This window comes from Lynx rufus, unplaced genomic scaffold, assembly GCF_022079265.1.
Source record: "Lynx rufus isolate CCGP_SWC_20201006 ecotype Redwood Valley unplaced genomic scaffold, mLynRuf1.p SCAF_2, whole genome shotgun sequence".
Lineage (NCBI taxonomy): Eukaryota > Metazoa > Chordata > Mammalia > Carnivora > Felidae > Lynx > Lynx rufus.
The window spans coordinates 188895952-188909557 of record NW_025814834.1 but is presented as its reverse complement, the minus strand read 5'-3'; the positions used below and the strand labels follow the sequence as shown (position 1 = coordinate 188909557).

Below are 13606 nucleotides of genomic sequence, written 5' to 3'. Positions count from 1 at the left end.
AGCTGAGGGCCAACTCTCTGAAAGGTTTTCATGTGGAAGACAGATAAGACTTGTCCGGGGTGGTCTTAAGAAGTATAGTTGGGAGTCACACTAGGGAGACAAGATCCAATGTAATACAACCAGCTGACATTAGAGAGGGCAGTCCACAGATAGAATCAACTGTCCTGAAAGGTAGTGAACTTGCTCATCCTGTGAGAGGATCAAACAAAATGTCAAAATTCATTGTGACCAACCTGCTGGTAGAGAAGGAGTGTCTCTGGTCTACTCTATTTGGAAGAGTTGAAGACCTTGACATCCCTCTGGCAGCTCCACCTGGACCTGATATCTGATGCCTGGACTATTGCAGTAGGCTCTCAATAGGCCTCCCATCCCCAGTCCTTGCTACATACTCAGTGACCAGAATATGGTACAGAATTGGAGAAAAGAGGAGTATAGAAGGAAAGAGAAAGAAAGGCCAGGAATAGATTAATGGGGGCTCCAAGCCCACTGTGAGCCTCCTCTCCAGCTACCCCACGGGGTTTAATGACAGGATATCAGTATCCTGTTTGGAAGCAATCACCTCCCTCTCCTTCCCAAATAAGAGCATTTCAGATCTTCTCAGTTCTCACATCTCCCTCCAGCTCCCACCTTCTATAACTCATCACCCCCACTTTTATCTCTCCTACCAGGGCCTCATCCTAAATCCTCTATGGAGAGCCAACTGCTTCAGTTCTGTAGCAGCAGCCTTCACTTCCTTCCATCTCTCTCCCCCTCAACTGAGGAGCACACCCAAAAGACAAATAAGGAGGGAGAGGGAGAGAGAAAGACAAAGAGACTGATCACTGTACAGAGAGAAGTCAATGAACACAGGAGGACAGAGGTCAGGAAATCGAGCAGATGCCCAGGAGGACCTATGTGGATGGAAAGGAGGCAGGCAGGCATCCAGTGAGACAGGCGGGGACAAGTGAAAAGCATCAAGCAAGGATGCCCAGGGGTGGGACTGCATGGCTCAGGCCCCTGCCTCTGCCCCTTTACTCCTTACCTGTCACTGGGCTCAGTGTGGAATGAGCCAGGGGCTTGTTGGTTTCCTCTTTCATAATCTGCTCCTGATCCTCAGGGAAGGCAAATCAGGTAGCTTCTTAATGAGCTTCTGTGCCGTGGGATTCTCCAGGCCCCATCACAGCCATCCCAAGCCCTGACCACACTTCTCCTCCCCAGACTGGCACTCAAAGCCTACACGCCCAGGTCCCCTGATCCTCCCAGCTCAGCACCCCTCGCTCCCCATGGGCTTCTTACTCTACCTCAGAGTCCAAGGGGACAGATGTGTGGGTGTCAATTACTGTAAGTGCATTGATTGAGAAGTGCAAGAGGTGAAGGCCAAGCATGCAGACCAGGGAAGGCTTCCATGAGCCATAAAGAATCCACAGGTGTTTGAGGGAAAGGGGAATGACAGAGAAGAGCTCTGCTCTGCCCTCAGTCCCCAGGACCCTGATCCACTCTCTCCATCATGCCCTGCTGGATCCTGGCCTGTTTTGTGTTCTGACATCCTGTGGTCCCCAAAGACTGTGGCTCCCTGCACCGAAGATAATATACCAACAATTGTGAGATATTTCACAGAACCTGGCTCAGGATGAAACAACTGATAAATATTCCACATGGGAGCAAAGCCCTGAACAGTCAGAAGGCCTGAGATCAAATCCTGGTTCTTCCACTTAGTAATAGTGTAGTATTAGACAAGATAGCAGCCTTCCTGTACCTCAGTTTCCTTACCAGTAAAATGAGGCAATAACAGTATAGGGTAGCTGTGGGAATTAAATATGATTGAGTATGAAACAGATGTAGTAAAAGGTGCATATCATTTATGCTTGACATAGCTCCCCAGTATATATCAGATGGTTGATCTGCTTGTCCCACAAACGTATATTTTCATAATGAGACTTAGAGTGGTGAGGGACCACAACGTGTCCTTCTCAGCCACCAGCTCTGCTTCTTGCCTGGGACAGGACACACAGCAGGTACCTCCTAACTGTGGTCAGAATCCATCCCCATCATAGATGGGAGAGACAGCCCCTTGGATGACATGAAGTGAGAAGTCTGAACTTACCTTCTTTGATTTGAAATCACCATCGCTGGAGTCAAACACTTGGGCTACTCAGAGATGGTAATGGAGTCATCTTATTTTCAAACTCTGGTTGGTGGCAACTGCCTAGAACACTGGATCGAGGCAGAAACTGAGTAACCTCAGGCTCATGGAGAGGGACTGCCATGACATTCAGTAACACCTGCCATGAGCACTGGAGGGAGGTTAGCGGAACATGTAGGTGTTAATATGGTGTTTCAAAAGTCCCCTTGAAATTTTCATCACCCCTTCTATTAGCATGTGCAATGCAACTCAGTAAAGTGTGTCCCCTACTTAACACTGCCTGTGTTCATCCAGGGGAATCCTCCACTGGCTTTCATCCTTCTATCTGCAAGCTCCCCCTTTAGTTTTGTTGAAGAGAAAGAAAAAGAAGGCATTGCGTTATATGAGACAGAGCAGAGGGAGGGGAAGAAAGCACTAATTTTTTTTTATATTGTCTTAAAGAAAAATCACCTTCTTGTGGCCCACTTCCCTGACAGTTACCACCCATTCATTTCTTTTCTCCGCTCTGGAGGAAGTCTCCTAGGGAGGGTGGTGTGCATTTCCTGTCCTACATTCTCTCCTAAATGCACCGCAGTCAGGTTTCACTGCCATCATGTCACTATGCCTGTTGGTTTAGCAGCAGCAGCCAAGAGGCCATCTCAGCTTCTAATCAAACAGAACCAAGATTTTCTTCCCTAGTGAAAGGAATTCCCGTTTGAGCACTAAAACCTCCAAACACACCAAACCCAAAGTTGCAGAGATAGAAAGCAGAGATTTCTCTGGAGTGTTAATTCATATATTAGAGAGAAGGACCACTCGCATCACACCTGGACCTGTGTGTCCCCTCAGAGGAAGATAATACCACATAATGATTGCTGGTTTAAGTCATAAACTGCACTCTTTATGATGGCATTACAACCTTACAGGATGTTTTCTCCCATGTGGCAAGATAACTGAGACTTCAGTAGGTAATTCCTTCGTCCTATTAGGCCCAGATATTTCTGGGTGTTTGGGCACAGTGGGTGGCCATTGAGTTCTGTCAGTGTAAGGCCACTGTTATACCTTTTTTTTTAATGTTTAATTTTGAGAGAGAGAGAGAGAGGGAGAGGATGGGGTGGGGGGCAGGGAGACTGAGAGAAAAGGAGGGAGAGAATCCCACGCTGTCAGCACAGAGCCCCCACGGAGCCTGATGCGGGGCTTGAACCCACAAACTGCGAGATCATGACCTGAACTGAAATCAAGAGTCGGACGCTTAAGTGACTGAGCCACCCAGGTGCCCCTGTCATACTTTTCTCTGAGGGAAAGTGTGTTTCCTGGTCAGAGATGATACTGCATGGAATACTATGGCAATGGATAAGACACTCTATAAGACCACTGATCGTGGGTTGTCAGACATGCTGCCGGCAGGAAACCTGAATATGAGACTATCCTTGGGATGACATATTGTAGCCTCTTTGTGATGGAAAGGGTCTAATGTAATTTATGTGTCACCAGGTAGCTGGCAGCTACCCCGGGGAATGGTACCACATCAGAGGCTCAGCCTCTGTCTCTGCTGCTGGGGCCTGGCACACAGCAGTGGCAATGGCTGACTCAGCCTTGATGAGGCCGAGTTCATGTGGCTGAGTCCACACATATCCTCTGTCATGCTACAGTGGCTGCTTTGTAGAGCAAGCACTTGTATGGTTAGGGAAAGAGGGTGACTGATCTACAGGTGGATCATCTAGTCCACCTGATTATCGAGAGACACCCCCGCAGTGGATGCTCACTGTGTTAGCACATGATTATCCTCATATTCTGGGTCTGTGAGAGGCATATCCACATAACCTCTTCTAGACCCCTCATCATGAATCCTCTAATCTTTTTCTTCCTGGCCAATCTTCCATCCCATTAGCAACCGCCCATGAAATAATGTATAGCCACACTTGAGGGCATCTATACACATACTGTGTGATTTCATTTCTGTACAATTCTTGAAATGATGAATTAAAGTGATAGAGAACAAATAGATAGGTAATGGGGTGAGAATTGTGGGGAGGGATGGCTACAAAGGGGTAATATGTGTGGCTTTGTGGAAATGGAATAGTCTGTGATAAAATATCATAGAACTCGTACTGATTTGCTAGGGCTGCCATAGCAAAACTCTGCAGATTGGAAGAGTTAAACAAAGGACATTTATTTTCTCATGGATTTGGAAGCTGAAAGTCCAAGGTCAAGTTATTTGGTCTCTCCTGAGGCCTCTCTCCTTGGCTTGTAGACAACTGCCTTCTTGCTGTGTTCCCACATGGTCTTCTCTCTGTGCGAGCATCCCTGGTGTCTCTTGTGTGTCTCAATTTCCTCTTTTTACTAGGGTGCCTGTCAGATTGGATGAAGACCCACCCATATGACATCATTCAACTTTAACGATCTCTTTAAAGGCTCTATCTCCAAATGTAGTTATATTGCAGATTAGGGCTTCAACATATGAATTTGGTGGAAGAAAGGGGAGACACAATTCAGTTTGTAACAAAACTACCCAAAAAACTGAAGGTATATAAAAAACTTGTGGAATCTGAATAATGTCTCTAGTTTAGTATTGTAACCAATGTTCTTTTCCTACTTTTGACAATGTACTATGATTATGTAAGATGTTATCATTGAGGGAAGCTGGAATTTTAAAGGGCACACCAGAATTTTATGTACTATTCTTGCAGCTCCTTGTGCATCTTAAATTATTTCAAATAAATTATTTTAAAAATAGCTCCTGTGCCCTGCCTGGTGGATACTGAACAGCTATGAGTCACCATGTGACTTGGCAAACAAAACAGCCCATAATAAATCGTGTTACCATACCCACTGAACCATCAATTTGGTCATGCACAGAGTTCCATTATATGGGTCATGTTTTAGTGTAATGTCTAATATTTACCTAACACTAGGTCATAAAGATTTTCTCTTATTTTTTTCTGAGAGTTTTATGGTTTCTCAGTTTGCATTTAGCTCTGTGATCAATTTTAAGTTAATTTTTGAATAAGGAAGAGGTTTAAATTGAGATTTATCTTTTTCTCTATACTTCCAATAGTTCCAACACCACGGGTTAAAAACACTATCCTACCAAGGGGTGCCTGGGTGGCTCAGTGGTTATGCATTTGACTCTTGGTTTCAGCTTAGGTCATGATCTCACAGTTCATAAGTTCAAGCCCCACATTGGGCTCCATGCTGACAGTGCGGAGCCTGCTTGGGATTCTGTCTGTCTCCCTCTATCTCTGCCCCTCCCCTGCTCCCTTGCTCTCTCGCTCTCAAATTAAATAAATAAACATTAAAAAAAAAAACCACTATCCTATCCTTTCTCTATTCAATTACTATTTCCAGTTTCATTAAATATGAATAAATACTTTTAAATACTTTTGTGACCTTTTCTCAACTCTCTGATCTATTTCACTGATATTTGTGTCTATCTGTACCAATACCAACACTACTGATTACAAGATCTATACAAGTCTTAGAATTGAATACAGGTTCTTCTACCTTTATTCCTTTTTTCCCCAAAATTGCTTTAATCTAGTTCATTTGCCTTTTTATATAAATTTTCAGATTTACTGTTCATATCAACAAAAAATCCTGTTGGAATTTTTATAGGAATTGTATTAAACTGCAGAATAATTTGAGGGAGAATTGGCATCTTTGCTATGTTACATTTTTCAATCCAGGACCATGAAATGTCTCTCCATTTATTTACTTCTTTGATTCTTTTCATCAGTGTTTTACAGTTCAGCACAGATACTGTACATGTTTTGTTAATTTATACCTAAAAGTATTTAATTTTTAAGGAGCTATTGTAAATAACATTATATAATTTTAGTTTCCAATTGTTCATTGTTACTATATGGAAATATAATTGCTTCCTTTGTGTTAATCTTGCATTCTGTAATGTTGCAGCCACCGTTAATTAGTTCTAAGAGTTTTAATGTAGAATCCTCACCTTTTAAAAAATGTTTATTTATTTATTTTGAGAGAGAGAGAGAGCACACAGTGTGAGTGGGGGAGGGGCAGAGAAACAGGGATGGGGAGAATCCCAAGCAGGATTCTTGCTGTCAGTGCAGAACTCAACACAGGGCTCTATCCCACAAACCGTGAGATCATAACCTCAGCCAAAAATCAAGAGTGGGACTCTTAATCGACTGAGCCACCCAGGTGCCCCTTTGCCCTTTTTTTTTTTTTTTTTTACATAGGCAACTAGATTATTTGTAAATGGAGGCAGTTTTACTTCTTCCTTTCTTATCTTCTCTTTTCTCACCTTATTGCACTGGCTAGGACTTCCAGGACTATTTTGAATAGGAGTTATGAAAGCAAGCATCCTTATTTTGGCACTGGTTTTGGGGGGAAAGCACTTAGTCTTTCACCATTATGTATGATGTTAACTGCAGGGTTTTAGTTAAGTGTTTCTTGTCACAGAGAGTAAATATCTTTTTGCTCCCAATTTGCTGAGATTTCATCTTGCTTTTTTTTTTTTCCAATTATGAATGAGAGAAAGGACATCCCAAGCCACATGACTTGAGTCTTATGTAAATATATTTGAATGACATGTTAGTAGTTCTTGATGTCAGAGAGACTCAAGGCCAACATAAGGGTTAGACCCTTTAAGATCTCTCCCAGCTGAGTGTTCTATTGTAGGGCAAAGGGAAAGAAAAAGCTTTCATCTAGACAGAAAGTAGTTAGGATGCTTCCTGAAGAAGAGACATGGAGGAGAGAGCTCTCTGGGTGGATCAGCCCATGCAAAGACCTGAGGAGTCAGGACTAGCTGGAGGAGAGGGATCATGGCAGGATATGGGGGGATGATGTGGGACTGCTATGGGTTTCTATTGCTCTGAGAGCCTGAAGAAGGAAGTCCCATTAGCTCCAACAAATGATCCTTACTTGCCACCTTTAATGACCCCAGAGCAATTTTCATAACAAGCCCCCCAGAAACACAATCATCATGTCTTGTTAAACGTTTTTTTTCTTCAGGCAGTCAAGGCTCCTTCCTCCCCAGGGCTTCTCTCCTTAGAGGCTGTGGCCTTCATGGGGGAAACCCTGGAACTACAGACCCTTCCCTCCTCACAGTTCCACATCAGTCTTAAAGCTCCCATTTCTTTCATGCTTGGGGAATGCTAAGAGCACTCTAGGCTGGCAATTCCCCTAAACTTGTCTTCTGGAAAAACTTGTTAATGAGCAAAACACACTCTTAGCATTTAGTAATCTTTTGGGCTTTCTTAACATTCAGATGATCCTTGGTTTACAAATAAAACTTGTTTCTAAGCAGCTAAGAGCAATTGGAATATTTTATTAATGGAATCCTAGTAGAAAGATATGTAGAGAGCAGCTGATTAGAAGAGATTTGTATCTTTTATTGCCTTTTGGAAAGCAGTTCAGTATTTGTCTGAATTCAGAGTAGTAGAAATTTGATTTGCTTTGATAGCATTAGAAATATTTTAGTTCCTGGTTAATATGGCAGCTGATGTTGTGATTGTGTTTCACTAACTTTGGGGTGTGTGTGTGTGTGTGTATGTTGAAGGCATGACTCTGTAAATGCAGTCAATTACCATCATGACTATCTAACCCATACATCCTGACCTCACAATAAGCCTGATCTTAACATTTATAGTTGAGAAATATAAGCTACCATTAATAATGAACATTTTCTGAGGTATCTAGCTTTAAAGGTAATGACTCTCTAATGATAATTTATATAATTATTTAAGTTTTAAGGTCTGTTCCCATTTGAACTTAAAAATAATATTATGGTATAGCCAGGGTCAGATATGGCCACTGTCTCCATTTTACAGATTGGGGGACTGAGTTCCAGGTAGATTAGGCGTTTTTTCCAAGTTCTCAACAAATTAAGGCAGGACTAAAGCTCAGGGTTCTTCCCATTGTTCCCTTGATCTCTCTGGTGGCAAATGAAATTTAAGGGTAAGTTAGTTGTAGATACCAAGGCATGCTCCTTGTGAATAAAACTCTAGGTTGCTGGAAGCCACATTTGGGGGATAGGTATAGTGAAGTGAAAGAGAGACCCATGAAAGTAAAGAGGAGCTGAAAGAAAAATTGGGGAGATGGCAGACTGAGGATAGAGGTGGGGCTTGGAAAACTCACTCAACAAACTTTTATTGAGAAGTTAATAGTTCATAGCACAATGCTATTTGCTTAGACTACCAAATGCTAGTGAGAAAAACATAAGTATCCAATAGAACTCTAGACTTCATGGGTCTGACTCTATAGTTGTGACTTAGAATAACAATCCTAAGTGTTTTAAATTTTCCTCAATACCGTCTCATCTGTTATCTCAGCTGATCCTAAAAGTCTCTATTAACAACTCAAGAAACAGCGTAATATAATATATAAGAGCCTGGGCTCTGGAACCGTATTACCTGGGTTCAAATCTCAATTGTGTTACTTTTTAGCTGGGTAGCACTTGACAATTTACTTAATCTTCTTGTGCTTCAGTTTCTTTATCTGTATGAAGAGGATGATAATACCTACCTCTGGAGTTGTTATAAGAATTAAAATAATAAGTGCATATAAAACACATAGTGACGTTAGAGTCAGTTATTATTACTTAAGCACAATAAATATCATGAAACACGTTTTACAGATATGGAAATTAAATCCCAGAGAATTAAGGTGATTCTTCCAAAGCCAAAGAAGATCAATGATATATTTAAGCCTGAACACAATTCTCTCTGAGTCCTTCCCTAATGTGTCCAGTGGCCAAATTAATGCAAAAGTGCTTTTTTTTTTCTAGACATTTCCTTCATTCTGGGTTCCTCATCCAGTCTAATGACTTCAGTGGAAGTATGGATGGGATAGACAGAGATCAGAGGCACTGCAGGCTGTCCTCGTCTATGGCTGTTGAGCATCCTTACTCATTCTAATTAACTTGAAGAAAGCCCTCTTCACATCTTTGTTCCAGAGGCTGTAAATGATGAGGTTGAGAAAGGCAGAAACGACATTGTAGAACAGGGCCAACTTTTGTCATCCTCTGGGGAGGCTTCAGAACCAGACCTTATATACGTGACCATGCATTGAATACAGAACATAATGATCACAGTGATGTGTGAAGCACAGGTGGTGAACTCTTTGATTCATCCCTGAGTGGAATGAATCTTTAGGATAGCCATGAAAAAGCAAACATATGAGGCCAGGATGAGGGATAATGGGATCAGGAGCAAGATGAAACCCAAGATAAAGTCCACTTGGTCATTGAGGGATGTATCTGCACAAGCCAACTTCAAGACAGCAGGAATTTCACAAAAGAAGTGGTTGATCTCATTGGGGTCACAGTAGGGCAGATTCATTGCAAAGACTGTGTAAATGAGGACACAGGTGAGACCACAAAGGGCAGAGCTGACTACCAGAACTATACACAGGGTTTGGCTAGTCTTGGAGTGGATAGCATATGGCAACATATCTGTTATAGGCCATGGCTGCAAAAATTCAGGTCTCAGTGATTCCCAAGATCAGGAAAACATACATCTGGACCACACACCCAATATAGGATGTGGTCTTATTCTGCTTACTAGATGGATCAACATCTGGGGCGCAGTGGTGATGGCATAGCTGAGATCCAGTACAGACAGGATGCTGAGGAAGAAGTACATGGGGGTGTAGAGGTGTGCATCTACTCTGATCAAGGTAACAATGAGCCCATTGCCCAGGACTGTAAATAAGTGAAGAAAGAAGAAGAGGAAGAAAAGGATCCAGTTGGTCCAGGGATTTCTGGAGAAGCCCAGGAGGATAAACTCGGTTACAGAACTTTAATTTCTCCAGCCTTGGCTATGTATTGCCTTCCTTCTGAGGAAAGAAGAGAACATACTCCTTAATCCCTTGCAGTCTCAATGAGAGAACACCATGTGAGAGCCACAGATGCAAGGACCAAAGTCATCTCAGAGCTAAACAATCAAACTAAGATATGCACTTCCACAACCAGGGAACATTCTATTCAAGTTGGGCCAGTGTGGTACTTAGTAGAGATTCTATAAATATGAATTGGTTTGTCTAACTAACTAGCCCTGGTAAAATTTCATGGGTGTTATGGAAGGAATTGTACCAGCCGAAGTCCTATTTGGAAGGACGCGTGCACACGTGCACCTACACCCCCCACCCCCACACCATAAACCAAAATAAAGAGGCTAGAAAAATAAAAAAAAAATGTTTTACAGTAAACCAAAAAGTTCTAGAGGTCTCTATAGTTCTTAAAGTCATTCTTTCAAATATCAAGACTAAGAGGTGTTACAAAGGACGGTATAAATGTGAAACAAACAAAAGCCCTAGCTTCTTCTCTTAGCTTTCTTCCTCTCTGCTGCTGTCACTTTGAAAACCCACACATCATAAGTTTTCAGGAAAAAAAGAGACTCTCAAATAAACTTTCTGGGGAAGAGGAATCTTTCCCCAAGAACTTTTATCCCCTTTTATACCCCACCTTCCAGGAAGTGTATATCCTCTTTTTTATCCCCACTTTCCTGTAGTGTAATCACTGTAATCACTTAATCACTATAATTGTGTTTAAAATTATAAAGAAAAAATTGAAAAGTAAAGATTGCCAGAGACTCAAGAACTGAAATCTAGAGAAAACTTTTATGCTCTTGGCATTTCTCAAGAAAATGAAGCATATTTACCTGGGAATTATGTGCCTATGCATCAGGAAGCTTTTCTTAAAAACTAGTAAAGACTCCTCCTAGGCCATGTTGCTCCCAGGAGAGAGTTGGGTGGTGGGTGGGATTGGTCTTCGGTTTGACCTGGACTCAGTCCTTGATCCTTCCTGGACAGGCCTGGATGACAGAACATGTTACTGACCAGTCCATTTCTCTTAATCCTTCTGCTAGTCCCTATATGACTGCAACAGAACATGGACAGCTGGCTGTACACCTTTTCCAGACCCCAAAGAAGGAAATGGTTATTTATAGAATGGCAATCTATAAAAGCATTTTGATAAATGTAATTAGATTATCACCCCAACCCACCAAGGTCATTATCACTATTCTCATTTCATACAACCAGCTATCCAAGGTCAGACACAGAGTAGGACTCAAACCACAAGTCCCACAACATTAAGCTGAAATGTGTCTCTCACACCATCAGATTTCATGCAGGGTTTAGCAGGTCACCAAGCACAAAAATAGGCCCACTTTAGATGGCATTGTGAGCGAAAACCAAACTGTGTAATCACACTTGTAGGGGGCAGAAAGTGCATATCGTACAGCATTGCAGATGGTCAGGTTTTTTCATAGAGAACCCTAAAACCTTGGATCAAGATTTCAATATCTGAGACATTTTTGTAGTGGTAGTGAAAAGGCAGAGAGCTGTCCATTTGGGTTAATATAATGTCATATAAAGCCATGAGCAGGACTCAGGCTCAGATGGATGAGAAAAATAATATTGATACTCATCTTGGAAGACAATGCAATAGAATGGTGGCTAGTGGGATTTGAATAATAAATCCTCACTCTGATTTGCAGATATGACCTAGATTTTAAATACTAGAGTATGCTGGTAAATCTGAAATATATCTCCATCCTAGATGTCTTCTCTTAATTCATCTGTCCAGTTGCCTACTTGCCACCTATCTTCATTTGGATATCTAAGGGGCATGTTAAAATTTTCTAAAGTCAAACTTCCACTTCCCTATAAACCTCCTCCTCTCACATTCAGCTCAATTAATGGCAATTCCATCCTCTGATGTGGCTAAGAGCTTTTACAAAGCAACTCAAAGACTTTCTAACTTTTCTCTTTCTCCCATGTAACTCATCAGCAGTATTGCTATTCTCTTTGAAATATGTATCCCAAAAAAGATCACTTCTCATCCTCTACACCATTACTACTCTGGTCCAGATCATCATTTGCTCTTGCCAGGAATATTGTGATATCCCCTAACCAGTTCCAGGATTCCCATTATCTTCCCCTACAGTCTATTCTTAGCACAGTAACTAGAGTGATCCTATTTAAGTGTAGGTCAGATTGGGGTGCCTGGGTGGCTCAGTTGGTTGAGTGTCCAACTTCGGCTCAGGTCATGATCTTGCAGTTCATGGGTTCCAGCCCCATGCCAGGCTCTGTGCTGACAGTTCAGAGCCTGGAGCCTGCTTCAGATTCTGTGTCTCCATCTCTCTCTCTGCACAGCCTCCTGCCCCCGCCACCTAGCTTGTGCTCTGCCTCTCTCTCTCTCTCAAAAATAAATAAACATTAAAAAATATATAGTTCAGATCATTTAAACATCATGTGAATCCTCTTCTCGAACCCTCCAGTGGCTTCTGGTAACACCCAGAAGAGGAGCTAAGTGCCCCCCATCACATCCTGGGCTCCATCTCCTACCTCCCATCTCTCACTCTGTCTGTCCAGCCGTCCAGCCTTTTGCTGCTCCTCATTCAAGGCATGCTCCTACCTCAGAGCTTTTGCACTTACTGTTATCACTGCTAGAAATTCTCTTTCCCTAGAAATCTTTACTCCATCATCTCCTTCAAGTATTTGCTCAAATGTCCATCTTTTCAGGAAAAACTTGAGTCTTTTCTGACCATCCTGCTTAACACTGAAATATCCCCCACACTCTATACCCATCTCCTGTTTTCTTTCTTCATAGTACTTAGCATCTTCTAATGTATGATACAATTTTTTCAACTGTCAGTTTCCCTCACAAGAATGCAGGAATTTTTATCTTCCTGATTATTGTGCACCATCAGATTCTAGAACCATGCCTGGCATGGAGTAGGCATTATAAATGTTGGATAAGTGGATGGACTGAATCCAAGCTGAGCCTCTGAGGGGGCAAGCCACTGATGCTACTCATGGTGGAACTATATTTAGTGCTGAACTTTGCTGCTTATAAAGCTAGCCATTGTGCCGAGCTCATTTTGGGCTTTCCCTTGGACATACATAGCTCTCAACATATTTCTAAACAGGAACTGGCCTAGACCATTTACAGACATCATTTATAGTCACCCCACAAGGCCACAAAGTCAATACCTGCTATTAACTACATAGAGACCAAGGGCTGCCCAGAGCAGTTTTTAATATTTGGACCTACAATTTAGAAGGGAAAAATGGCAACCTAGCTTGTCTATACAGAGAAAAGAACTTATTAGTAAAGGACCCATGAAAACATGCTACTTAGGGAAGAGTGGAAGATACTGGGAAAGCTTAGCTTGGAGACTTATGAGGAACTGTAGAGACCTCACCAAAGATGTCATACAGAGAAAGGTGGAAATGTGTGTTATGTGTTCCCAAGATCAAAAAATTAGAAGTGATTGGTGAAAGTTGCAGGGGGGCAAGTTTAAACTTAGTTTAGAAAAACAAAAACAAAAACAAAGCTTCTGGTGATTGATCTTCCCAGTAATGACACATTCTGCTGGTGGGTGGTGGTGGTGGTGGTGGTGATGGTGGTGAAATGGCAAGTGCTCCATTTTCAGAAGTGTTCAAGCATAATTATAAGCCCACATCATTCAGGGGTACTATTGCTGCTTTGGAAGTGAAGTCAGATGTACAACTTTAAAAGTCCCTTTC

The 13606-nt window shown here is 42.1% G+C and overlaps 1 pseudogene; it reads right to left on the bottom strand.

The window, feature by feature from the left end:
* Positions 1–8956: 8956 nt before the first annotated feature.
* On the bottom strand, positions 8957–12664 carry LOC124514367 (olfactory receptor 13-like; annotated as a pseudogene).
* Positions 12665–13606: the final 942 nt, after the last annotated feature.